The sequence below is a fragment of the Chrysochloris asiatica genome, unplaced genomic scaffold (assembly GCF_000296735.1).
Source record: "Chrysochloris asiatica unplaced genomic scaffold, ChrAsi1.0 scaffold00162, whole genome shotgun sequence".
Classification (NCBI taxonomy): Eukaryota; Metazoa; Chordata; class Mammalia; order Afrosoricida; family Chrysochloridae; genus Chrysochloris; species Chrysochloris asiatica.
The window spans coordinates 6,259,247-6,286,606 of NW_006408680.1; the positions used below are offsets into that span (position 1 = coordinate 6,259,247).

The 27,360-nt window shown below is 44.5% G+C and overlaps 1 pseudogene; it reads right to left on the bottom strand.

Moving 5' to 3' along the window:
• Nucleotides 1–1,299: 1,299 nt before the first annotated feature.
• LOC102840140 overlaps nucleotides 1,300–27,360 on the bottom strand; it is a 46,677-nt pseudogene continuing 20,616 nt past the window's right edge.

The following is a 27,360-nucleotide window of genomic DNA, read 5'->3' on the forward strand; positions in this document are numbered from 1 at the left end:
ATCATCCACTGAGAACCCTGTGGGCATAGTTCTTCTCTGACACACATGGGGCACCATGAGTGGAATCTACTTGCTAACAACTGGTTAGTAGCACGTCCCTAACACATGTGTTTGCTGCTCCAGATGCTACTAAGAAGCCTTTAACTTAAGGCCAACAGACCAGTAGGGACCACATGCTCAGGGAAGGCAACAGCAGGAACACGCAGACATGCTGATGACTTACATGCGGATAGATCTGCTCTGAGATGAGTCACCCTGAGTTCTGTGTTAGGTTGGGGATTGGTTTTCCTTAAGCCTTTCCTTAAAATAGCATGTACCCACTCTCTGTTGACATAGGAGCAGTAACAGTGAGCTCAAAGCACAGTCTGCTTGTGAGGACTGCGTGGACCGGGCAGTGTTTCATTTTGTTGCATATGGGGTGGTTATGAGTTGAGGGCACTTAGCAACCATAGGATTCCCCACTGTACAGCTTCAAACAAGTGACAACTTTGGGTGCTCGCAGCAATAGTTTTAGCCTAAACTGTCTCCACTGATGCAAACGTTCCCTAGTATGGAGGGATGCGGGCGGGCAGACCACTGTGGGGCTATGAATAAATAGCAGGAGTTCAGGGGGCTGAGACCCCCAGGTGGTGAGAGGGGGATAGGGACATGCAGACAAAACAAACAAGAATTTATGAAAAACAACTTTCTGCTGATCAGTAGGTCAGAAGTTCGAGCCTACTGGTTGCTCCCTGGGAGAAAGATGAGCCTGTGTGGTCCTGTAAAGATTGACAGCCTTGGGAACCTGGGGGTTGGACTCTGTTCTGTAGGGTCTCCAGGGGTCAGGATCCACTTGATGCCAGGGGAGCATTCACTTGAGAGGAGCCCTGGTTGCGCAGTGGCTAAGTGCTCAGCTGCTAACTTAAAGATTAGCAGTTCAAACCCACCAGCTGCTCTGAGGGAGGAAGATGGAAACTGCTTCCCTAAAAGATTTGCAGTCTCAGAAACTCTAGGAGGCAGTTGTATCCTGGCCAGTAGGATTACTGTGAGGGATAACATTCCCCAGACCTGCAATAACCCCGCCAGTGTAGATGGTGTACTACTTTGTAAAGGTCAGTGAGCACTGATTTCTGGAGTGACGTGCCCAGACCAGGAGCTCGATTGGACCCTGGGCCACCTCAGCTCTTTGAAGGAGTGACCATTGTGCCTTTCTGGACAGTAGGTCTCTCAGAGACTGGGAAAGTCCCCAGGCTACAGCAAGGCCCTTTATAAAAGCCTCAGTTTCAGGTCCTCCTTGTGAGACATCCTTCCTAGTTGTGGCTACTTCTTTCCTGCCTGGGTTCCTCCAGAGAGCAAGTCTGTGTCCCCAGGCCCCCCTGTCCGAAGCCTGGCCCCCGAGGGTCCTGCAGCAGCATGGGAGACCCTGCATGGTGAGAGGAGCAGACATGATCACTACAAGACATCAGGTGGTCCATGTGCGCATTGAAGCTGGGGAACACAACCAGCATTCGTTTTGGAAGTAGAAACAGTGCTTTTCTGCCACTAGCCCCTGAATTTTAAATATATGGCAGGAGGAGCAAGGACTGTCTGTTGTGAATTGAATTGTGTCTCCACAAAGTATGTGCTAGCTTGCCTGGGCCGTGGTTCTCAGTGGTTTGGGAGGTAACAATGTAGTCATCTCTCACGTGTGGGGGTTAGGGTGCCGTGTGATACCCTTACTCGGGTTATAGCCCTGATCCGACACAACGGATGTTGTCTGTATCATCTTTTACCTTACACTATATAGAAGGAGAGAGAAGGGAGCAGAGAGAGACACCTACGTCCACCGAGAAAGGAGAGCTGGGAGTGGGTGTGTCCTTTGGACCCTGGGTGTTTGTATTGAGAACTTGCTATAGGGGGAGATGGGTGAAGCCGTCCCCCTCCTCCCCCTCCCACCCAGCACTCTGAATATGGACTTGTAGCCTCCTACACTTCGAGAGAAGGAATTTCTGTTTGTCAAAACCACCCCCTTGTGGTGTTGTTGTCATCGCAGTTCTAGACAACTCAGACTGTGCCTTTTTCTTGTACACCTTGGTCCCAGTGGCCACAGCTGGAGCCCCTCAGAGGATAGACACCTGACAGGAAGGCACAGCTCTTCTGTCTCTGTCGCAATGATCTTCTGTCTCTGCCGCTTAAACGTCTTGGCGGAGCGCACAACTGGGAAGATGGTGCAAGTGGTATTTATTGGTAGAGGCCTGACCGAAGGGAAACCCAGGTTCTACATCCCTCCAAAGAGCTTCGAGAATTGAAGGAGAAAACAAACTTTTCTATTTTGTTTTATTTTTTAAAACTTTTTCTTGTGAATTGAGTGAAGGTTTTACATTCTACAATTTGCATACTTCGCTTCATTACATGGTTGTAATCCCCTGCATGCATCAACAGTTCACAGCATTGACCTCGATTCAGTTCAACCCCTGCATTCCTCCATCTGTCCTCTGCCAACCTCCCTCTTATTGTGTACTGCCTGCCTGTCACCCATGTTAACATGTGTCTACCCTTGAGCTCTTGAATAATTTCTCCCTCTACCCTTCTTCCCCCCAAATCATCATAGATGCTTTTATCAAGAAAATCCTTTTTTTAAAAAACAAACAAACAAACCAACCTCCTTTCAATATTAGCATCACGCACGGGTTGTCCTTTTGTGATTGACTAATTCCACTCAGCATAATGTCCTCCGGGGACTCCAGGTGTGGTGCTATAAGGTCAGCAGCCTAAACCCACTAGCTGTTCCTGGGAAACCCCATCCAGGGCTCAAATGAGACGGAATTGACTCGACAGCACTTAACAACAACAACAGCAACAATGTCCAGGTCCAACCATATTGTGAGGTGTTTCACAGATTCATCATTATTCTTCAGTGTCTTGGAACATTATTCTGCTATTGTTTGTATAAAGTTTGTTTGACCAGTCTTCTGTTGATGGGCATTTAGGTTGTCTCCATCTTTTTGATGTGTCTCTTGTAGACAGCATATTGTAAGTTTTAGGGTTAACAGAATGGTGAAGGTGGTGTGCCATGGAGTCGGTTCTGACCACATAGGGTTTCTGAGGCTGTAAATCTTTACAAGAGCAGAAAATCTCATCTTTCTCCTACAGAATGGCTGGTAGTTTTGGACTGCTGACCTTGATGCTAGCAGCCTGGCTCGTAACCACTATGCTACCAGAGCTCCTTATCTGTGTTCAGGGCACTCACTCTGGAAGTAGTTCAGGGGCCCTGATGGAGCTGGTTTGGTGTCTGTCAGTGCCACAGGGAAGCTGGGGGCACGGTGACTGGCTGAATGCTGGTCTGGTGGCTCTGTGGGTTCTATAGCTCTGGACTCTAGCCCACCTAGATCCAGGCACCAAAGCGGCACACAATAATAGTGCAGCTGGCCCCCAGCTCACACTGGAGTGGCTCCTAGCCACGTGGCTCTGAACTCCCAGAGAGCAGGGTCTGCACTGGGGGTAGTTGAGGGTGGGAGCTGGCCATTCTACTGGTCACTAGAGAAGTGTGGGGACAAAGGAGCAATGACACCTTTCCCCTTGCCCATAAGAATCTCTTCTTCCAGGCCTCCCTCCATCACCAAAGCTGCTCCCAAGATGGTGGATCAGCATCTAGCCAGCCACTAGCCATTCAGTGTCCCTCTCTCTCCGTCTCTGCTCAGTCTCTCCTCCACCTCACTAACCTTTCTCCTGAAGTTCAGGCTCCTGGATTTTCATCTGAGTCTGTTCCATTCAGTGTCCTGTATCTTAGTTACAGAGGGCCTGTGTAGTGCATCTTGCCAAAAGTCAAAAATGCAAAAGCTTAAAATTCATTGCCAGCAAACTTGGGCTATAAGAAATGCTGAAAGAGGTCCTTCAAGCTGTAGGAAACAATCTGTTGTTGTTTTTAGGTGCTATTGAGTTGGCCTGACCACAATGACCCCTGTGTATACCAGAATGCAGTATGGCTGAGTCCTGCACCATCCTTACAATCTTTCCTGTGTTTGAGCCCATGTGGTAGGCACCATGTCAATCTGTGTATGTAGGAAAACAATACCAGGTGGAAATTTGGGTCTACACAAAGAGATGAAGGGCACTGAAAGAGCAAAAGGAAACATTTAATAGGTTTATGATTGTTATTAACTTCTGTAAAAGACGATTGACTAGGCTCGTGAGCAGCTCCTCCCTGTCTGGAAGAGAGAAGAATGATGAAAATTGAAGCTGCTGGGAATCAATGAGTCCACTGGACCAATGGAACACATAAACGAACATCAGTATCTACGACCCTGAGATCAGAAGAACTAGATGGTGCCCAGCTACCACTATCAACAGTTCTGAAAGGGATCACATTAGAATCTGGATAAAGTGGGAGAAAATGTGGTACAAAACTCAAAATCATTAAAATAGGCCAGGGTTACTGGTCAGATAGAGACTGGAGGAATCTGAGACTACGGTCCTCTGTTACCCTTCAGATCTGCAACTGAACTCACCCCTGTGGCTCAACCTTCAGCCGAGCAGTAGGAGGAGAGACAACAACCCTAGTGGGGTATGCACACCATGGACTGGTCAGCCATTCAGGATCAATAGACCAACACTTACCTAAGGACAAAGGAGGAGTGGAAACAAGAATCACAGGGAGCAAGTGGGAGAGCTATATATGGACGGGACTGCACTCATCGCTGAAGTCCTGGTGTGGCGCTGTGGGCTAATGCGTCAGACTGCAAAGTCATTTGAACTGCAAGGTCGGTGGTTCAAGCTCACCAGCTGTTCCTTGGAAACCCTACACAGGGTTGGAATCGACTCGAAGGCACTTAACAACAACAAGAACGGCACTCATTGAGATGAAATGAAGTATATGTTTTATTGAATGAAAAACTGATGATCTGCTTTGGAAACCTTCACTCAGTTCACAATAAAAGTAAAAAAAAAATGATAACAGGCTAAAGCAAAAATAGTAAAGAGGCTTATGATGTGTCGTGGCTGAAATATAGAGCATTACTACATGGTACAAACCATTTAGTGCTTGACAACTCGGGGAAAGGTTGGAAAACTGAGACTACCCAAAGATGTCTCAGAAGAAAGACCTTGTGATCATCCACTGAGAACCCTGTGGAGCTCAGTTCTACTCTCACACACATGGGGCCGCCATGACTGGAATCTACTTATTAAAAATCATCCACTGAGAACCCTGTGGGCACAGTTCTACTCTGACACACACGGGGGCACCGTGAGTGGGATCTACTTATGAAAAATCATCCACTGAGAACCCTGTGGGCACAGTTCTACTCTGACACACACGGGTTTGGGGGGTGGGTGGGGCACCATGAGTGGGATCTACTTATGAAAAATCAGCCACTGAGAACCCTGTAGAGCACAGTTCTACGCTGACACACGGGGGTCCCATGAATCAAAATAAACTCAACAGCAAGTAATAGGAAGTGAAAAGAATGACACCAGGGATAGGAGGGAGGAATTGAGACAATAATGTTGTAAATGCAAACCATTCAGGTGTGTGGCTTTTCCTTTTATCTTATATATGTATGTATATATTCCTTTAATCTTAAAGAAGTCATTTCTAGTATTATTGAATTATCAAAGTTTAAGACATTGTTATATACAAGTACAAATTATCCAAGAGTCAATCCTAGACTTAAATTTGAAGAAAAAACCCCCAAAAAAGTCCTGTTATCATTAATTTTAGTGGTTTCCAAAAGTAGTTAACATCAGGAATGCTTGTTGGGAGTTTGTGAAGAAGTGGAATTTCATGGGCACCATCCCTAAAAGTCTGACGCAGGAGATCTCCTCTGGCCCTGCTGTCTGACAACAGCTTCCGTTATTCACAGCTCTTCCTCCTACAGGGAGGAAGTTGACCTGAATGGCGATAGCTTTCTTGGAGAATTAAACAGAGGGCTGGAGATCCTAACCCTAATACGAGGCCATCCACTCATATATGATAGCTTCCCTCTGTGGAACATGTGTCAATTTCATTGATCAGTGTCTGAGTTGGGTCTGCATTAGGCCAGACATGAACAGCAGTCACTGAGTTTTTAGCTAGTGAGACACTGCAACCCTGGTTCAAGCCAAGCGGACCCCATTCCTTTAAATAAGAAACTGCATGCTTTGAGTAAGCAGCATGGAGAAATAAGAATCCCCAGGGGAAAAAAAGACTTCCATGATAAATGAACGGCCTTCCATTCCAGGAACTTAAGAACCAAGAAACCTGTGGGTCAAAGATGGCAGACCACCCCAGCCTCTTGGTGTAGTCCTGTGTGGATTAGGATAAGAAAGCCTCCTGGATCACTAGAAGATCACGCAGCCCTCTTTTCTCTAGAGAGTGGCCTTGGAAGGACCTGCATTGGCTCTTGGTCATGTCCGTGTGATGTCCGATGGGGCCTGGGTTGGGTGCGTGAGGTTGCCAAGTGTTCCAAGTCAACCATGGGTTTGGTCTGGAGCTGAGTGTCAGAGCAGAAGTGGTCATCAGTGTTGAACCTGGTCATCAATGGGGTGGACAAGGGAGAGGAAGGAATTCTAGCTTAGGAAGCTGTGTATTAGGTTGAGCTCCTCGGGGAATTCTTTTGATAGCTGTAAGGTTTTCAGGGCATATTGAATATGCCATAGACTACCAGAAGAAAGAACAAATCAGTCTTAGAAGAAATACAACCAGGATGTTCCTTAGAAACAAGGCTAGTGCTTACTCAGGAATGTCACTAAAAAGGATCAGCCATTGGAACAGGACATCACAATTGGGAGAGTTGAGTGCTGGTGAAGGCAAACAAAACCCTCAATGAGATGGACTGGCCCAACAGACACAACAGTGGACTCAAATAGACCAATGATCGTGAACATGGCGCAGGATCAGGCAGAAATGCACTATGTTGCACATGGGGTGGCCATGCGTCAGTGTCAACTGGACCATAACTGAAAACCAGCAGCAGCACCACCCTGGGGAGTTATCAGCAGGACAACCTGGAGAGTCCCCAGTAGAAGAAAACGAAATGAATTGCCTTCTCTCCATGGGACAGCAAGAGAAAGGCTTTCTTCCTTCCACTGAGGGGATGTTTTAGAGTCTGCCAAGCAACCAACATGATAGAAAGCTCGATATCTCCTTAATTAACGTCGTATTTCCTCCAGGTGGCAGGAAAAAGAGCTGTCACCTCACCTCTTGTGGCTGGTTTGTTTTTTCCCTTCTTTTCGGGTTCCTTCACAGCCACTTCCTCCATTGTGGGGTTCCTCTATGTAAAATACTGATGGACACACTGATTGCACCTGTTGTTTAAATGCCATCGAGTTGATTCAAACTAATAGTGACCCTGTGCACCACAGAAGGAATCACTTTCTGGTCCAGCACCATCCTCACATTCGTCAGTATGACTGAGTCCTTATTACAGTCACTGTCTCAATCCATCTCATTGAGGGTCTTCCTCTTCCACGCTGCCCCTCCCCCTTACCAAGCATGACCTCCTTCACCAAGGACTGATACCTTCTGATCACATGTTCAAAGAACAAGAGGTGAAGTCTCACCATCTCCACTTCTCAAGAGCATTCTGGTACTTCTTCTAATACAAATCTGTCCATTTTCTGGCAGTCCACAGTATATTCAATGTTCTTCACCAACACCCTAATTCAAATGCATTGATACAGACTTCCATATCCATTGCCCAACTTTTGCATGTTTAGGAAGTGATTGAACATATCTTGGCTTGGATCAGATACACCCTCGTTCTCAAAGTGAGATGTTTGCTTTTTAATGTTTTAAAGAGGACTTTTGCAGCAGATTTGTCCAATGTATCCTTTAAATTCTTGACTTCTGCTTCCATGGACATTGATTGTGGGTCCAAGTAAAATGAACTCCTTGATACCTTCTGTCTTTTCTCCGTTTATCGTGATGCCACTTATTGGTCCAGTGATGAGGACTGTTGTTTTCTTTAAGTTAAAGTGTAATGCCTTCTGAAGATTACAGTCTTTTCACGTTCAGACAAGGTCGTGTCATCTATATATCACAGGCTGTTAGTGAGTCTTCCTGCAATTTGAATGCTGTATTCTTCTTCGTATAGTCCAACTTCTCAGATTATTTGCTCAGCATGCAGTTTGAATAAGTCTGGTGAAAGGATGCAACCCTGTGCATATCTTTCCTGATTTTCAATATGCACCATCCTCTTGTTCTGTTCAAACCATTGCCTCTTGGTCTATGTATAGGTTGGCCGTGAGCACTCTTAAGTGTTCTGTAATTCTCAATCTTTGCAATGTTATTCATAATTTGCTATGATCCACACAGTCAAACACCTTTGCATAGTCAACAAAACACAGGTTTTATCCTTCTGCTGTTCATTGCTTTCAGCCACGATCCATCTGATTTCAGCAATGATACCCGTATTCCACTTTCTCATCTGGATCTGACTCAAATTTATGTTCATTCCTTGTTAATGGAACTGCTACAACAGGTTTTGGATTATAATTAGCAAATTTTTATTTTCATGTGATATTAATCATATTTCAAGATAAATTTCACATTCTGTTGGGTTACCTTTCTTTGGAATGGGCACAAATATGAATCTCTTCCAATTGGTTGGCCAGGTAGCTGCCTTTTAAATTCCACAGACGAGAGAAATTTCAGCCTGGCACCCATTTGCTGAAACATTTCAGCTGATGTTTTACCAATTCTTCCAGTCTTGTTTTTCACCAATGCCTTCCGTGAAACTTGGACTAATTCCCTCAATAGCAGAAGTTTTTTTATTTTTTATTTTTATTTTTTTTTATCATATTCTATCTTCTAAAATGATTGAATATCCACCAGTTCATTTTGTGTGTATTCCCTCCATTGTCTTTTTTATTATTATTAAATGTTTTATTGTGAATTATATGATAGTTTACATGTGAGAACATTAATTTTACATTCATTCTATCATATAGCGTTTCATTGCCATGGTTACAACCCCCTCCATGCATCATCAACCAACCAAAAGGTATACATTACAAGCCTGCACCCTGGTTGTCAGCACACAGCCCTTCTCCCTCTCTGGATCTAAAGTCCCCAGCTGCTCTATTTCTCCACGTCATCGTCTCTGCCTCCATCTCTGGTGTCACTGCTTCTCTGGGTAGGGTCCCACTCTCCGCTCTTCTCCATTGATGGTCCCAGGGACGTCCGCTCCTAGACTGAAAAGTCAATCACTCCCCTCCTTTTGCTACAAAACGTCTACCTGTACATTTCCAACCCTCACAATCACTCCTGATAACAGTTATTCACTATTGTATCACAAGAGACCTGTCCTCATTTCCTTTCATCAGCCCCGCCCAGACAGATTGGATACTATTCAGTCCCTCCATTGTCTTTTGGTGCTTCCCACATTCAACACTTTGTTCATAGTATTTTCAGGATTGAAACTCAAAGTTTGATTTTTGTCTTGCATTTCTTTCAATCTGAGAAATGCTGAGCATGTTATTTCCTCTTGGTTTTCTAACTCAGCATATTTCATTAGAATACTCTTCGACTTCATCATTTCTTCCAGTCACTTTAGCTTCCGTACAAGAAGAAGTTTGAGTGTCTCTCTGACATCCACTTTGGTCCTTTCTTTCTTTCCTGTCTTTTCAGTAAACTTTTGCTTTTTTCATGTATGATGTTGTCTCACAACTCATGTGGTCATCAGTGGTTAATGTTCTTGAGATGATATCTAACTTCAGGTGAGATATATTCAAGGTTGTATTTTATCCTGGCTTTTGAGGACTTGTTTTCATTTTCTTCAACCTCAACCAGAACTTGCATATGAGCAATGATGATCTGATGATATGAGCTTTTTCTGGTTGGTGATATGGAGTTTCTCCATGTCTCTTTCCAGAGATGTCATCAATTTAATTTCTGTGAGGTCCACATGTGTGGCAGCCATTTGTGCTGTTAAAAAAAACATATTTGTAATGAATAGGTCATTGGTCTTGTAAAGTTCAATCATGGCATCTCTGTTACCATTTCTATCATCAAGACCACATTTTCCAATGATGTCTTTGTTTCCCACTTTCACATTTCAATCTCTAGTAATTGTCAACCTTGATGGCATGTTTGATGAATTTCAGACTGCAGATGTTGGTAAAAATCTGAAATTTCTTTATACTTGACATTAGTTCTTGGTGTGTTAAAGTTGTATAACAGTTGTATTAACTGGTGTTCCTTGTAGGCATCTGGATACTATCCTATTTCCAGTAGCATTGTACTCCAAGATAGATCTTGAAATGCTCTAATTGATGATGAATGCAATGCCTTTACTTCAATATGTTCCCGGCATATTTGACCATATGATTTTCTGATTCAAAATGGCTCATATCAGTCCACTTCAACTCACCGAAGGTATGCTATCTCCAATAACCTCTGGTGCATGTGAAACTTGGACAATGAATAAAAAAGACCAAAGGAGAATTGACGCATTTGAGTTATGGTGTTGGTTGAGAATATTAAAAGTACCACGGACCACCAAGAGAACAAACCAATCTGAGTTGAAAGAAGTACATCCTAGCTTCCTTGAAAGACAGGATGGCCAGTCTTCATCTCTCATACTGTGGACATGTTGTCAGGAGGGACAAGTTCCTGGAGAAGGACATCATGCTTGGTAAAGTGGAGATTCGGCAAAAAAGAGGAAGACCCCCAACAAGATGGATTAGCACACTGGCAGCAGCATTGGGCTCAAGCATAGCAATGATTGTGAGGTTGGCCCAGGACCTGGCAGCGTTTCATTCTGTTGTGCATCGGATTACTATGAGTCAGTACCAACTCTATGGCACATAACAACAACAAAGCCTCAGAGTCTTGGTGTGACACTGTAGGATAAGCACTAGACCACTAATTGTAAGATCAATGGTTCAAACCCAGCAGCCACTTCTTGGCATCATTCTACAGGATGACTAGGAGTCAGAACCAATTTGATGGCACTTAACAACAACAGCAAAGCTTAGGGTATATATCTTCAAGTGTTCTGTTTCATTTTTGACAGCATCTAAGGAGTCCTGGTGTGGCGCTGTGGGTTAATGCGTCAGACTGCAAAGCCATTTGAACTGCAAGGTTGGTGGTTCAAGCTCACCAGCTGCTCCTTGGAAACCCTACGCAGGGTCACTATGGGTCAGGATTGACTCGACGGCACTTAACAACAACAACAACAACAAATTTTCCTAGCCATCACTTGTCTGTCGTTTTGTCATACTGTGATGTCATGTGATGACATGAATGGAGTAAAGTCCTGGAGACCTCCATTTGCTGATGGGGCACAACTCAAAATGAAGAGAAATGGGTGAAAAAATCCATTGATAATTGGAACATGTAATGTACAAAGTATGAATCTAGGAAAATGGGAAATTGTCAAAAATTAAATGAAACATATTAACATTACGTCCTAGGCATTAGTGAGCTGAAATGGACTGGTATTGGCCATTTTGAATCTGGCAATCATATGGTTTACTATGCTGAGAATGAAAAATTAAAGAGAAATGATGTCTTATTCATCATCAAAAAGAACACATCAAGGGCAGTCATGAGGTACAACGCTGTCTGTGATAGGATAATATCCATCTGCCTACAAGGAAGACCAGTTAATACCACCATTGTACAATTTTATGCACCAACCACTAAAGCCAATGATGATGAAATTGAAGAATTTTACCAAATTCTTCAGTCTGAAATTAATCAAACATGCAATCAAGATGTATTGATCATTACTGGTGATTGGAATGCAAAGGTTGGAAACAAAGAAAAATGATCAGTGGTTGGAAAACATGGCCTTGGTGATAGAAACAATGCTGGAGATCACATGATAGAGTCTGCAGGACCAATGATTTGTTCATTTCAAATACCTTTTTTAGAACAGCATAAAAGACAACTATACACATGGGTCTCACCAGATGGAATACACAGAACTCAAATTGACTACATCTGTGGGAAGAGACAGTGGAAAAGCTCCATATCATCAGTGAAAACAAAGCCAGGGGCAAATTGTGGAATAGACCATCAATTGCTCATATGCAAATTTAGACTGAAGCTGAAGAAAATGAAAACAAGTCCATGAGAGCCAAAATATGACCTTGAATATATCCCACCTGAATACAGAGACCATCTGAAGAACAGATTTGATGCACTAGACACTATAGACTGAAGACCAGAAGAGTTGTGGGATGACATCAAGAACATCATACAGGAAGAAAGCAAAAGGTCATTAAGAAGACAAGAAAGAAAGAAAATACCAAAATGGATTCAAAAGAGACTCTGAAACTTGCTCTCCAGCACAGAGATGCTAAAGCAAATGGAAGAAATGAGGTACAAGAGATGAACAGAAAATTTTAAAGGTCAGCTCAAGAGGACAAAGTCAAATATTATAACAAAATGTGAAAAGATCTGGAATTAGAAAACTAAAAGGGAAGAACACACTCAGCATTTCTCAAGCTGGGGGAACTGAAGACAAAATGCTCATGAGGAACCTGGGCATAGGCCAAGAGGCAGTTGTTTGAACAGAACAAGAGAACACCGAATGGTTTAAAATTAGGAAAGGTGTGTGCCAAGTTTGTGTTATTTCACCATACTTATTCAATCTGTATGCTGAACAAATAATCAGCTTATCTGAGTTATATGAAGAAAAATGTGGCATCAGGATTGCAGGAAAGCTCCTTAGCAGCTTGTGATATGGAGATGATACAACCTTGCTTACTGTGTGGTCAATTCTTACTTATGGAAAATCCATGTGTGTAGATTTCACCTCTACTATGTGCTGATAACAAAAAGAACTTAAAATACTTACTGACGAAGATCGAAGACCACAGTCTTCAGTATGATTTGTACCTCAATGTAAAGAAAACAAAAATCCTCACTACGGGACCAATAAATATATGGATAAAAGACTGAAGTTGTCAGAGACTTTATTTTGTGCAGTTCTACCATCAACACTTATGGAAACATCAAAGGATGTATTGCATTAAGCAAATCTGCAGCACAAAACCTTTTTAAAGTGTTCAAGAGCAGAGATGTCAGTTTGAGGACTAAGGTGCGCCTGACCCAAGCCATGGTATTTTCAATCACCTCATAGGGATGTGAAAGCTGGACAGTGAATACAATCAAAGAAGAATTGATGCATTTGATTTCAGGTGTTGGAGGAGAATATTGAAAGTGCCATGGAGCCCATGAACAAGGACATAGCCATAGAAAGCTAGAGCTGAGAGCGAAGCATCAGCTGATAGGAAGTGAGGGGAGATGCACAAGAATACCCACATTTACAAACAGTACCCATTTGACCTAGCCTCCATGGCTTGTTAATCAGAACTTGGCTAGAGGAAGATAAAAAAAACAATTTTTGATCAAGGAAACGAGTGTAAATTGCTGGAGTTTGATGAACTTGACCTATACTTATGGATGTGTTGGTGTTGTTGTTAAGTACCATCAAGTCAATTCTAACCCATAGCGACCCTGTATAGGGATTCCAAGGAGCAGCTGGTGAGCTTGAGCCACAGTCATAGTTCAAAACACCAATTGAGAGGGAAGGACTCTTCACATCAAGTATCAATCCTATCTTCTCTGTAGACAGGGTAGATAGGGACAGGCAACTTAGACACTGGCTACCTAAAATGGTGTTGTTGTTGTTAGGTGCCATTGAGTCAGTACCAACTCATAGCGACCCTATGCACAACAGAATGAAACACTGCCCAGTCCTGGGCCAACCTCACAATTGTTGCCAAGCTTGAGCCCATTGATGCTGCCACTTGGCCAATTCATCTTGCTGGGGGTCTTCCTCTTTTTCACTGACCCTCCACCTTACCAAACATGATATCCTTCTCCAGCGACTGGTCCCTCCTGACAATATGTCTGAAGTATGAGAGACAAAGTTTGGCCATCTTGGCCTCCAAGGAGCACTCTGGCTGCACTTCTTCCAACACAGATCTGTTGGTTCTTTCGGCAGTCCATGGCACTTTCAATATTCTCCTCCAACACCATAACTCAAATGCATCAATTTTTTCTATGGTCTTCCTTATTCACTGTCCAGCTTTGGTATGCATATGAGGTTATTGAAAACACCATGGCTTGGGTCAGGCGCACCTTAGTCCTCAAGCTGACATCTTTGCTCTTCAACACTTTAAAAAGGTCTTGTGCAGCAGATTTGTCTAAAGGGATACTTAGTTTGATTTCTTGACTGCTGCTTCCATGAGTGTTGATAGTTGATCCAAGAAGAATGAAGTCCTTGACAACTTCTTTGCTCTGTTGATAAAAATGTTGTTTATTGGTCCAGTGATGAGGAATTTTGTTTTCTTTACATTGAGATGCAATCCATACCAAAGGCTATGTTCTTTGATCTTCATCAGTAAATGTTTTAAGTCTTCTTCACTTTCAGCAAGCAAGGTTGTATCATCTGCACATCGCAGGTTGTAATGAGTCTTCCTCCAATTCTGATGGCACATTTTTCTTCATAGAACCCAGCTTCTTGGATTATTTGCTCAGCATACAGGTTGAATAAGTATGGTGAAAGAATACAACCTTGTCACACACCTTTCTTAAGTTTAAACCATTCAGTGTACCTAAAAGGAGGGGATGGTAAAGGCACAAAGTGACTGGATTGCAAGTTTTCAAAAGGGAGTTTAGTTTCATAGTGTGCAGGGAAGGTAGAGTCCCTACTGAATACTTTTCATCTTGTCTAGATGGGTCTGGTGAAAAGAGATGGGGATAAGATTCTTATGATTCAATAGTAATTGTTATCATGACTAGTTGTGACTGTCACTGCTGGAAAGGTAAAAGTTTTCTAACATAAATGGGGGAAAAGTTAATATTACAATCCAGAAACAGAGGACCCTAGGACCATCAAGGGAGAAGAGCACAAGTGGAATGTGGCATCCTATCCAGAGAAGTAGGGACACCAGAGGAGGAGGCAGAGATGAGGACATGGAGAGAGAGAGCTGCTGAGGACTCCAGACTCATCGAAAGAGAGGGACTGAGTGCTGGTGGTCAGGAAGCAGCCTTGCAGAATGTGCCCTTTGTTTATTAAATGATATATTCCTGAGTGTTTTTTTTTCTTCTCTCTATATTCCCCACCCCCCAAAATCAAACAAAGAAACAACAACAACAAAAGAAACGGAATGGAAGCAAATACTGTTGAATGATGAGGCACGGAGGAAATTGTAATCATTGCAATGAAATGATGGTGTAAAGCCGATGTTCTCCCATGTACACTATCACTCAGTTAACAATAAAAAATAAAAATAAAGTACTATGGGCTGCTAGAAGAAGAAACACATCTGTGTTGGAAGTAGTACAACAAGAATGCTCCCTGGAAGCCTGGATGGCAAACCTTCATCTCTGATACTTCAGATAGATTATCAGGAGGGAGCAGTCCTGAAGAAGGATCTAATCCTTGGTAACGGAGAAGGTCAGGGAGAAACAGGAAGACCCCAAACGAGATGGACTGATGCAGTGGTAGCAGCAATATGTTCAAGTTTAATAACAATTGTGAGGGGGGTGCAGGACCAGACCCTTGTTCTGTTGTGCACAGGCTTGCTACGAGTCGGAATCAACTCGACGGCATGTAATAACATGTGTCAAATGCGTACCTTTACTTCACAAGTAAGGAAACCTGCACACAACACCCAGTTCACAGTAGTCAAATCAAGAGTCTAATGATGACCTAACTGCTAAGTTTATGCAGATAAACTATAACTATGTCACCTCCTGCTTCAGTAAAGATCTTGTCTCCTCTGTACCTTTCCAAATTGCACCCACCACACTATCCTCCCTCCCGTAGACACCAACTTCCTTCGCTTGTGCACTTTAGTCATGTGATCAAGGGTGGGGGGGATCTGGACTTTAAGAGGATATTCCAAAGGCGTGCTACCCAGCATTGGATTGCAGTCATCTTCCTGAGGTATCTGCCCCCAATGGCTGCACACAAATTAGAACATTACCTAATTGTGTCAATCAAGCTGAGAAGTACCCCAATGTTTGTGATGCCTCTGTGGTCTTCAGCGGGGCAGGGCCATGTACAAGGGCCCAGAGGAAGGAGAAGTTGGAAAGGAAGCTGTGTGGCCACAAATGAAGTTTCGCGTAAGTGTTCCTCATAAAGGTAACTGCTTTTTTTTCCCTTTTAAGTTAAAACCTCTTCCCTTTTTCAGCTGACAAATCAGAAAATTGGTTTGCCCCAGATTGCTTCTGTGTTATCTGTGCACCAAATGAGGCTGATACAAGATCAGCTCTGAAGATTATTGCAAAAATGGTATAATCTTGCAGCAAAACTGAAGAAACCACCCACACAGTGTAATTTTCCATTGCAATCGCTGATTCTGCCATTCATTCTCTCAGCAAATACTCCCTGCCACCTGCCAGGTGACGTTGTGGTTGTTACTCGCTCTGGAATTGGCTCCACCTCATGGCAGCCTCCTGGACAGCAGGAGGAAACACTGCCTGGAACTCCTGTGTGTGAGAGAGTCCGTTGTTGGGGCTGCTATGGGAATCTGTGACATGGAGGGCTTTCAGAAAGAGAGGTCTAACAGGTCTTACCGACTGTGACAGCAAACAGACCAATATGGCAGACAATGACAGCTGCCAGGATAAAACTAAAGCAGAATGGAGCCAGAAATGTAGGCGTGGTGTTCAGGGAGGTCCTGGTGTAGGAGTGGACACTCACTGAGCACGTCTCGTGCTTACCTGGCAGAAAGATTCTCATGGCTACGGACACAGCAAAGACAAAGGCCCTGATGCACAAATATGCTCAGGCAACTCCAGGAAAGGCAAGGTTGTTGGGTGACAGGTATTGACCACAGAGGGACAGAAGATGACATCAGAGGCAGAGGGAGCTCGGGCCCAGCAAGTCCTGAGTGCACCCCGTAGACTTAGCTAGGACTCTGCTTCCCAGTCTGCACCATAGTGCTGGGGAGGCCCTGAGAAATCCATCAGAACCCAGACGTGACCTGAATTCTTTCCCAAGCCTTGCTTTCTCTGCAGAGTGCAGAGCAGACGAGTGTTCCCCAGAAGACTACTTGGAAGATGAACGCCAGAGTCCAGATTGCTGTACTGCGGGAGAGAGACACTGGCCTCAGGGTCAGATTGAGGAGAGAGCTGACACAACTGACTGAGAATTCAGGATGCCTCCCTCCCTTCTATGTTGTGGAAGAGTGAATTTGAGGAAGGGGAAGTTTAGTTGTTTTTGTTCTAAGCTTTTATTGTGAATTGAGAGATAGTTTACATTGGGAGAACATCAGTTTTGCACTCATGTTATATTTTATTCCATTGCAATGATTACAATTCCTTCCATGCATCATTATTTAACAGTATTTGCTTCTATCCCCTGTTTGTTTGTGTTTTTTTTTTTTTGGATGTACACAAACCACTCAGGAATATATAATCATTTAAACAACCAAAGGGCACATTATGCAAGCAGCCTGCCTCCTGGTCTCCAGCACACAGCCTTTCTTCTTCCATGAGTCTAGAGTCCTCAGCTGCTCTGTCTCTCCATGCCATCACCTCTGCCTCCATCTCTGGTGTCTCTGCTTCTCTAGTTAGGACCCCTCTTCTCTCTTGATGGTCCTCATGTCGTCTGTTCCTGAAATGTAAGAATAATTACTCCCCTCTTTTAGTTTGGTTTTGGACATGAGATGTTTGAGATTCTTCTGGAAGCCTCAAGTGGGAGCATGGATGTTTGGAGTTGTAGAGAGGGGTCTGAGCTGGAGATATAATTAGGGGCTGTAGTGTGTTGAATAATTTCCTCTCAAAATTCCTACCCACCCACAACCTCCAAATGTAGCATCTTTGTAGGGGTAATTGGAGTCTCTGGGTATCGCAAACAGGTAAGCACTTGACTATCAGCTGAAAGACTACCCACCCAGAGACATCTTGGAAGAACAGCCTTGTGATCTGCTTCTAGAAGTTCCCAGCTTTGGAAAACTTGTGGAGAGCAGTTCTACTCTACATCACAGGGTGAAATCAACTCAATAACAAAGTGTTTTTTGTTTGATGCAATGAGTTAAGTGTTTATAACCAGGAGATTTGGTGTGGTGCTGTAGGATTAGCACTGGACTGCTAACCACAAGGTTGGCAGTTCAAATCCAACAGCTGCTCATTGGAAACCCTATACAGGATCGCTATGAGTCAGAACTGATTCCAGGGCACTTGACAATGAGTTAAAAATATTTGGATGAAATGACCTTGGATTTAGGGTTGCTGCCAAATCCAATGCCCAGTGTCCTTATAAGAGGAGACGAAGCAGGAAAGAGACTGGGGAAGTGCTGAGGGGACAGACACAGAGATTGGGGTGCTGCAGTCACAGCCAAGCGGGACAGCGATGGCTGGAGCCACTGGAGGCTAGAAGACAGGCATGGGGCTTTCTCCCCAGAGATGTCAGGAGGAAGAGACCTAGGACTCCCCCCTTCCACAGCCGTCAGAGGACACACATTTGTGATACTGTTACAGTAGCCTTGGAATGGATGGGTGCGTGGGGCCGACGGGGCCAGGAGGAAGGCCAGCAGGACAGCTTGAGAGGTCTCTTCTTCCACCATCCCAGTGGACTCAACAACAGGGATGTATGGAAAGCAACAAGTGGCTAGCGTTGTCCAGCAGCCCTCCAGGGCCTTCTTGGGGAAAGGTCTGTGCCAAGTTGAACGTCATTCAATCTCATTCCCATGTCTCTACTTGGCATATTAGGTTCCGTGGAGTGGGCTCAGACTCAGGGTGATCCTGTGTAGGCTGTCCGAGGCTGTCAATCTTTCCTTGTGGTAAGGAGTCCAGTGGTGAGCCTACAGTATCGCTAGTGCTCTTGCATGGGGGTGTGGTGTAGGCCTCACATTAAACCCACCTGGTTGAAATATAGTTTGTTGTTGTTGTTGTTGTTAAGTGCTGTCAAGTAGGTTTCGACCCATAGCGACTCTGTATAGGGTTTCCAAGAAGCTCCTGGTGAGCTTGAACTGCTGAACTTACAGTTCAAATGGCTTTGCAGTCTGGTGCATTAACCCACAGCCCCACACCAGGACTCTGAGATATAGCTTACATATCGTTATTTATATACAACACTTTGCATATAATGATGTCTCCTTTTTCAGGATTATTTCAGTGAGTTTTGACAGGTTCACACGATTGCAACTGTAGCCATGATCAAGATCGAGAACATTTCGACAGCAGTTGCCATGGGGTGGGTGCCTACTTACAGACCCCATATGTGTCAGAGTAGACCTGTGCTCCCTAGGGCTTTCTATGACTGATCTTGCAGAAGTAGATCTCCGTACCTGTCTTCTGAGGTGCCTCTGGGTGGATTCAAACCTGTAGCCTTCTGGTTAGTAGCTGAGCATGTTAACCATTTGCACCTCCCCAAATTCTTTTAGCTTCTTTCCTATTAATTCCTCCCCCTGCCCAAAACAACCACTGATGTATTTTCTGTCCCCACGCGTTAGATGCTTCCTCTAGAATTTCACATCAGTCAAACCACATAAAGCAGACCCCACTGTGTACTCTTTGTCTCCTGCTGTTTTTCACTCAGCATGGTGCTCCAGAACCTTCTGTGTTGCTACGTGGTGCCCCATGGTGTCTGTAGTGACTGGTGCCAGCCACACCTTTCTTCTCCAGCCTGTGTTTAATGACATCAAGTCAGGCGGAACTGAAGAGGAGACAGTGAAAACACAAGCATTATCTATCAGGGAGCCTTATTCTTTCTCCTGGAAAGCTGGTTGGTGAACATTACTCTAATATTCAGAGTAATGACCTGGCCACTCTCCTGCCCAGAGGAACCCTGGTGGCACAGTGGTTAAGCACTCTGCTGTTAACCAAGAGGTTGGCTAATCACTCCCTGGGGAGAAAGATGTGGCAGACTGCTCCCATCAGGATTATAACGCGGAGACTCCATGAAGCAGTTCCACCCTGCCCTCTTCCCCCCCCCCCCCCAAGTTCACTAGGCATCAGAATTGACACCCCTGGCAGTGCCCAGGCACCTAGTGCTGCCCCTTTCCCTGACCCTGCTTACACACCAAACTAGTTGCCATCAAGTTGACCCCAACTCATGGAAACCCCTCGTGGTCTGAAAAGACAAACTCAGAACTATGTTCTCCATAAGCCAGGGATAAAGGTCTCTTTGCCAATCCTCACCCTGACCTGGTTGTTCTAACTTCTGAGAATCAGGAAGATGTGAGTTGGGCTTCTTACTCTTTCCAGCAAGACAAAAAGCCAGCTGCTGGCACCAATAACTCTTCTCAGCTGAGTGGGACCCCAGCCATGTGCTTCCTCACCATCTCTCTCCCACAATGGAACCTCTCTCTGTTTCTTCAGGTATTTGTAAGGGAAGAGAAACAATTCGTGGGACCACCTTATCCTTTACTCAAACCCTACACCTTGTTGTTGTTGTTAGGTGCCATCCAGTTGGTACCAACTCACAGCGACCTTATGCACAGCAGAACGAAACACTGTCCAATCCTGGACCAACCTCACTACTGTTGCTATGCTTGAGTCCATTGATGCTGCCACTTGGCCAATCCATCTCACTGGGGGTCTTCCTTTTTTTCTCTGACCCTCCAGTAGACTTACCAAACACGATATCCTTCTCCAGTGACTGATTCCTCCTGGCAATATGTCAGAAGTATGAGAGACGAAGTCTGGCCATCTTTACCTCCAAGGAGCACTCTGGCTGCACTTCTTTCAAAATGGATCTATTGGTTCTTTTGGCAGCCCATGGCACTTTCAATATTCTCCTCCAACACCATAACTCAAAAGCATCAATTCTTCTACAATCTTCCTTATTCATTGTCCAGCTTTGGCATGCATATGAGGTTATTGAAAATACCATGGTTTGGGTCAAGCGCACCTTAGTCCTCAAGCTGCCATCTTTGCTCTTCAACATTTTAAAAAGGTCTTGTGCAGCAGATTTGCCTAACACAATACGTCATTTGATTTCTTGACTGCTGCTTCTATGAGTGTTGATAGTTAATCCAAGAAGAATGAAGTCCTTGACAACTTCAATCTCGTGAATTCTGTCGACTTCTGCCAACAATCAGCTTGTGATAGCCTAGGTTTCCTACAGCCATGTCTCTGTGTAAAGTGGAAACCATGACCAGCCACATGAAAGCAATGTGTCAACTCGGGACTCAGGACATGCTGTGTCTTCTTTCTTGAGTCTGTGGTCAGACAGGCTCTGTGGATGGAGTGACCTGCTGGAGACCAGCTCTCCCACCTCTCCAACCCCACTGCCCTTTACTGCGGTGGTCATGTCAACCTAAGGTGCTAACCACGCTGTACTTCCCCACCCTTCAGTCTAGCAAAACAGGTGACTGAGTGCCTGGTAACCTGCTGCTGAGGGTAAGATACTAGTCCACATCTGATGAGAGCCCGTCACCAGCCTAAGTATGTCAGGATGTGAAACAGGATTTGAAATGTCTCTGAGAACCCCCCAGTGGCATGACCAGCTCTGTGGAGCAGAATCGGGAGTCCCTTGGGAAGGTAGCTCTCATACCTACAATGTCTTCTTAAGTGATTTCACTTTCTGAGCCCACCCGTGGCAGGCAAATTATTGGTGCAATGGTTAAGCACTTGGCTGTTAACGGGAAGGCCATTGGCTTGAACCCACCAGCAACTCTGGTGGAGATAGTCTTGGTGATGTGCTCCCACAAAGATGGCAGCCTTGAACCCCCATGGGGCACTTCTACCCTGTCACACAGGCAGCCATAACTTGGAATCAACTGGACGCTACCCAACGACAGCAGTGTGATTGGACAGTGTCTGTTTGTTAGAGAGTTCATCTTTTGGAAGACAGCAGTCTACTGAAACTTTCCTTATTCTACTTTTGTCTCTGTCATTGAGCATAGTTCCTGGTGCACGTCAAGACCTCAGAACCCATTAGGGGAACTGAGAGCAAGGCTGGCTTCTCCCATTTGTTAGCTCCTCACTGTGTGCCAGCCTCCAATGTCCTCACTTTGGGACTAAGCGTGCTCAGTTCCTCCCATGCTTGGTGATGGGGCCTAGCCACTCATGCCTGCTCTCTCTACTTCCTCTCACCCCTCCCTCATGGTTTCTTGGGGCTCCATGACAAAGTGCTACAAAGTGAGTGGTGGGTGTAGACCACCACAGAAATTCTCTCTCCCAGAAAATGCTGGAGGCCTGAAGTCTTTGTGCTTTGGACACGGTGTCATGGGGGACCAGTCCCTCGAGATGCACATCCTGCTCCCTTAAGTGTGGGGGGGTCTGTGTAAAAGAGGAAGACCCTCAATGACTTGAACTGACACAGTTGCTGCAACCATGGGCTCACACAGAGCAATTGTGAGGCTGGTGCAGGACCGGGCAGGGTGTTGTTCTACTGGGTCACTGTGAATCGGAACCATCCTACCCCCAGGCAGAGCTTTTCTTCCCACCTCCGGGATCGGACCCAGGGACTCGCTATGACTGGGCTTAACCCACAGTGCAACTAGGGATCCTTATAATGAGTCAAAGTAAAATTACTGTGGCAATCAATTTCCTAAGTAGCTTTTTAATTTTTTATTTTTTTAAATGTGGCTACTTAGAGGATTTAAAATAACATAGCATTCTATCTGTGTTGGATGGTGCCGGTCTAGACCATGTCTTGTCTATTTCATTATACATGTTTTTCATTCCCCCCCCCTATCTTATTTCTTTCAGATCAAACTGCCAATCAAATAAAATAATATGGAACTCTGGTCACTATTTTGGTATGAATTGTGTTCCCCTTCAAATACGTTCAATCCTAATCCCTAGAAAGTGTGAACTTGTTTGGAAATAGGATCTTTGAAGATGTCGTTTGTTAACACGGGGTTATACAGGAGTAGAGAGGACCGTATTTCCATGACTGGTACCCTTATAAGAAGAGGACAGGAGACACAGCTGGAGAGATGTACAAGGAAGGTGGCCATGTGAAAACACACGTGGAGATTAGGGTTTTGTTCCATGAAACCAAGAAACACCTGGGCTATCAAAAGCTGCAAGAGGTCAGAAGGCAGACATTTCAGAAGGAGCCTGGCTCTGCCGAAGGGACTGGCAGAGAGTGTATTTCTGTTCCTAGAAGCCATCCAGCTTGTGGTATTTTATTATGGTGGCATCGAAACCAACACAGTCATCATCAGTAATATTAACAGACGATACCACCCTACTTCCTGAAAGTGGAGAGGACTTAAAATACTTACTGATGAAGGGCAAAGGCCACAGTCTTCAGTATGGATTGCATCTCAATGTAAAGAAAACGAAAATCCTCACCACTGGACCAAAAAATAACATCATGATAAATGGAGAAAAGATTGAAGTTGTTAAAGACTTCATTTTGCTTGGATCAACCATCAACACTCATGGAAGCAGCAGTCAAGAAATCAAATGGCAAATCGGCTGCACAAGACCTCTTTAAAGTGTTGAAGAACAAAGATGTCAGCTTGAGGACTAAGGTGGGCCTGACCCAAGCCGTGGTATTTTCAATCACCTCATATACATGTGAAAGTTGGACAATGATTAAGGAAGACCGTAGAAGAATGGATGCTCTTGATTTTAAGGTGCTGAGAGAAGTACCATGGACTTCTATTGAAAGTACTATGGTCAGCCAGAAGAACAAACAAATCCTTATAGGAAAAAGTACAGCCAGAATGCTCCTTAGAAACCAAGATGAGGAGACTTTGTCTTTCATATTTCGGACATGTTATCAAGAGGGACCAGTCCCTGGAGAAGGACATCATGCTTGGTAAAGTGAAGGGTCAGAGAAAAAGACTAAGACCCCCAAGATGGATTGACACAGTGGCAGCAGCAATGGTTCAAGCATCACAGCAATTGTGAGGATGGCACAGGACGTGGCACTGCTTAGTTCTGTTGTGCATAGGGTCACTGTAATTCGGAAACGACTCTACAACACCTAGCAACAACAACATAGAAGGTAGCATAATTCAGCGTCTTTGATGCGCATGTCTTCCGTGTTTCCATCCAAGTCACTGTTTTAACTGAGTTCTGACCAGCTCACAACCAACAGCGTTCTGATAAACAGCCCCTTTCACACTGAGCTCCTTAATCCAACCAGCAGAGGCTCCTCCCATGATAGACTTGTTCATCCCATGCATGGCTCATCATCGTACCTGTCCGGATGAAAGGGGGATCTGTGTGAGGCACTTTGCTAAAACCAAAATGGTTTTGCCTTCTTGTTGTGTAGTGTGGGCATCACCTAGCTCCTTGAGAGAGGAAGTGGGGTTGGTATGGGATGACTCATAATATTTGCCTCTTCTTCCCTACCTGCCCACAAAAATGATATTAAACAGTATGTTCTGACCTAGTTGTTCTGGGTGTTGAGTCAAAGTGATATGTCGGTAGTGATTATTTTCCACATTTCTTGCCTCTCTGTCTCTGTTTAAAAATATATCTCAGGGCAGTGATTTCTCTGCAGCTGTGGGTCACCGTGTCCCTCTCTCCCCCACCCTCCAGCTCTCTCGGCAGTTCCAGCCAGATGCTAGGCATGCTAGCTTCCCAGGAAGCTCATTCAGAACACCACCTGAAATGCCCGTCCATGTTTTCCCACCTGAATCCAGGTAAGGATCACTCTGAAGTGAGATGACCTGCATGAACACTGGAAACAAGAGCATGAGGAGATGCTTCAAGGACAGACTTCAGAGCATCCTCAAAGCCCTCGATTCATGTTTGCCCACAAACACACTTGGAAATTACGTGACCCATGCACCATTGGCTGCTAACCTAAAGGTGGTGATGGGAGCCCACCCAGGGGCTCTGAGGAAGAAAGGTCTGTAGATTTACTTCCATGAAGACCCCAGCCTCCCGAGGCACATTCTCTTTAGAAACACCTGGTTTCATGTGAACCAAAGTCTCCTGGCTTGGTTTTGGTTTTAAATATTATGGCCTAACTTTCCATCTTGTTACCACAGTTTTCTGTACAGATGTTCCTACAGGATCATGCACTGTGTGAGGGCAGGACTTGTCTTGGTCAGGGTCCTCCAGGAACAGAACTAACACATCCTATTAGTTGTATATACAAATGAGAGGGACAGACAGTCAGAGGGGTATTCGTTCTAAAGGGATTGACTCGTGTGATGGAGAACCTATTGTCGTTAACTGCTACGTCAGTTCCAACTTGGAATGACTCTGTATAGGGTTTCTGGGGAGCGACTGGTGAGTTTGAACCACTGACCCTGCTGTCAGTAGTCCAGTGCTTATCCTGCAGAGCCACACCAGGAGCAAGTCTGAACTCCGCAGGTCAGGTGGTGGGCTGGGAACTTTGGACAGAATTCCTTCTTCTCCAGGACCCCTTAGTATCTCCACCTGATTGGATCAGTCCCACCCATGTTATTGAAGATGAACTCTTTTACTCAGAGTCTGTTGTATTACCTTTGTCCAAAAACACTGTTGCTGTTGAGTTAATTCTGACTTATAAAGACTCTATAGGCCAAAGCAGAACCACCCCAGAGTGTTTCCAAGGCTGTAATGTTGATGGAAACCAACTGCCACATCTTTCTTCTTTAACTGCTGGGTTTGAACCACCGACTTTTTAATGACAGCCAGGCGTTTAGCCACTGAGCTTCCAGGGATTCGGAGTCATATGGTTTTTAATTAGATAAGAAAGCAGCAACTCACAGAGACCCTATAAAGCAGAGCAGAGCTGCCCCACAGGGTTTCCGAGGCTGGAATCTTTGTGGAAACAGACTGCCTCATCTTTCTCAGTGGAGCAGCTGATGGGTTCGAACCATTGACCTTTCAGTTTTCACCCAAACTCTTCACTTCTGTGCCACCAGGACACCTTGATAACTTCATGCTGTTGTTGTGTGCTGTTGAGTTGGTTCCGACTCATAGTGGACCCTGGGTAAGGTTTCCAAGGAGCGACTGGTGGGTTGAACAGTTGACCCTGAAGTTAGAAGTCCTGCACTTACCCTACAGCGATACACCAGGGTTCTAATAGCTTCATTTGTTAAGCTAAGTGCCATGGAATCAGTTCTGACTCATAGAGACCCTGTATAGGGTTTCCAAGGAGTGGCTGGTGAGTTTGAATCACTGACCTTGTATTTCAAATGACCTTGCAGACCAACGCTTGTCCTATAGCACAACACCAGCACTCCAAATAACTTCATAGCAACATCCAAATTTGTTTGACCCACATCCCTCAAGAGCTGGACACCATAATCAAGTCCAGCTGACATAAATTAGTCTTCACATGAATTATATCTTAAGTTATATCTTTTCTATCCCACTGCACGTAAGCCACTGCTAGACACAATGTGCACAATTAGTGAATGACTTACTAATCAGTCATGTCTACACATGGACGCAGGCAATGAAAGTGCCTTTTGTTAAAAATGTCTGTTTCTTGCAGAGTTTTCATAAAGCCAGAGCCTTCATTCCCAGTTAGTCTTAAGTCATGAAATTCAAGTAGACATGAAACCAGGAAGGATAAAACCAAACATGGTAGGCTCAAAGGCCATGTCTACTAATGATACTCCAAAGCAGAACTCTGTGGTTAAGGGTTTCTCAGGTGGGCATTTGTGTTTTTGGCTTCATTCTCTCTGTATGTATAAACCTCATCATTCATCTTTGCCACCTATGTGACTTTGCTCCAGAGACTGGCGCCTGACTCATAACCACAAAGTTACCAGAGCTCCTTACTCTTTCACTACACTTATTCAATCTGTAAGGAGTTCTGGTTGTATAGTGGTTATGAGTTGGGCTGCTAACCTCAAGGTCAGCAGTTCAAAACTGCCAGCTGTTCCGTGGGAAAAAGATGAGGGTTTGTGTTCCTGTAAAGATTTATAGCCTCAGAAACTATGCATGGTCACTATGAGTCGGAAGTGACTCCATGGCACATAACCACCACCATTCTATCTGTATGCTGAGCAAATAATCCAAGAAATTGAATTATATGAAGAAGAACATGGCATCAGGATTGGAGGATGACTCACTAACAACCTGTGATATTCAGATGATACAACCTTGCTTGCTGAAAGTGAAGATTTAAAGTAGTTACTGATAAAGATTAAAGACCACAGCCTTCTGTATGGGTTGCACCTGAACGTAAAGAAAACAAAAATCCTCACCACTGGATCAATAAATAATATCATGATAAATGGAAAAAAGATTGACATTGCCAAAGACTTCATTTTGCTTGGATCTACTACCAACACTCATGGAAACAACTGTCAAGAAATCAAATGATGTATTGTATTAGGGCAATCTGCACAAGAGTTCTGTTAACTGTTCAAGAACAAAGACGTCTGTTTAAGGCCTAACGTGCTCCTGACCTAAGCCATGGTCTTTCCAATAACCTCATACGCATGTGAAACTTAGGCAATGAATAAGGAAGACCGTAGAAGAATTGGCGCATTTGATTTATGTTGTTGTTGTTGTCAGGTGCCATCGAGTCGGAACCGACTCATAGCGACCCAGTGCACAGCAGAACGAAACAATGTCCGATCCTGGGCCAACCTCAC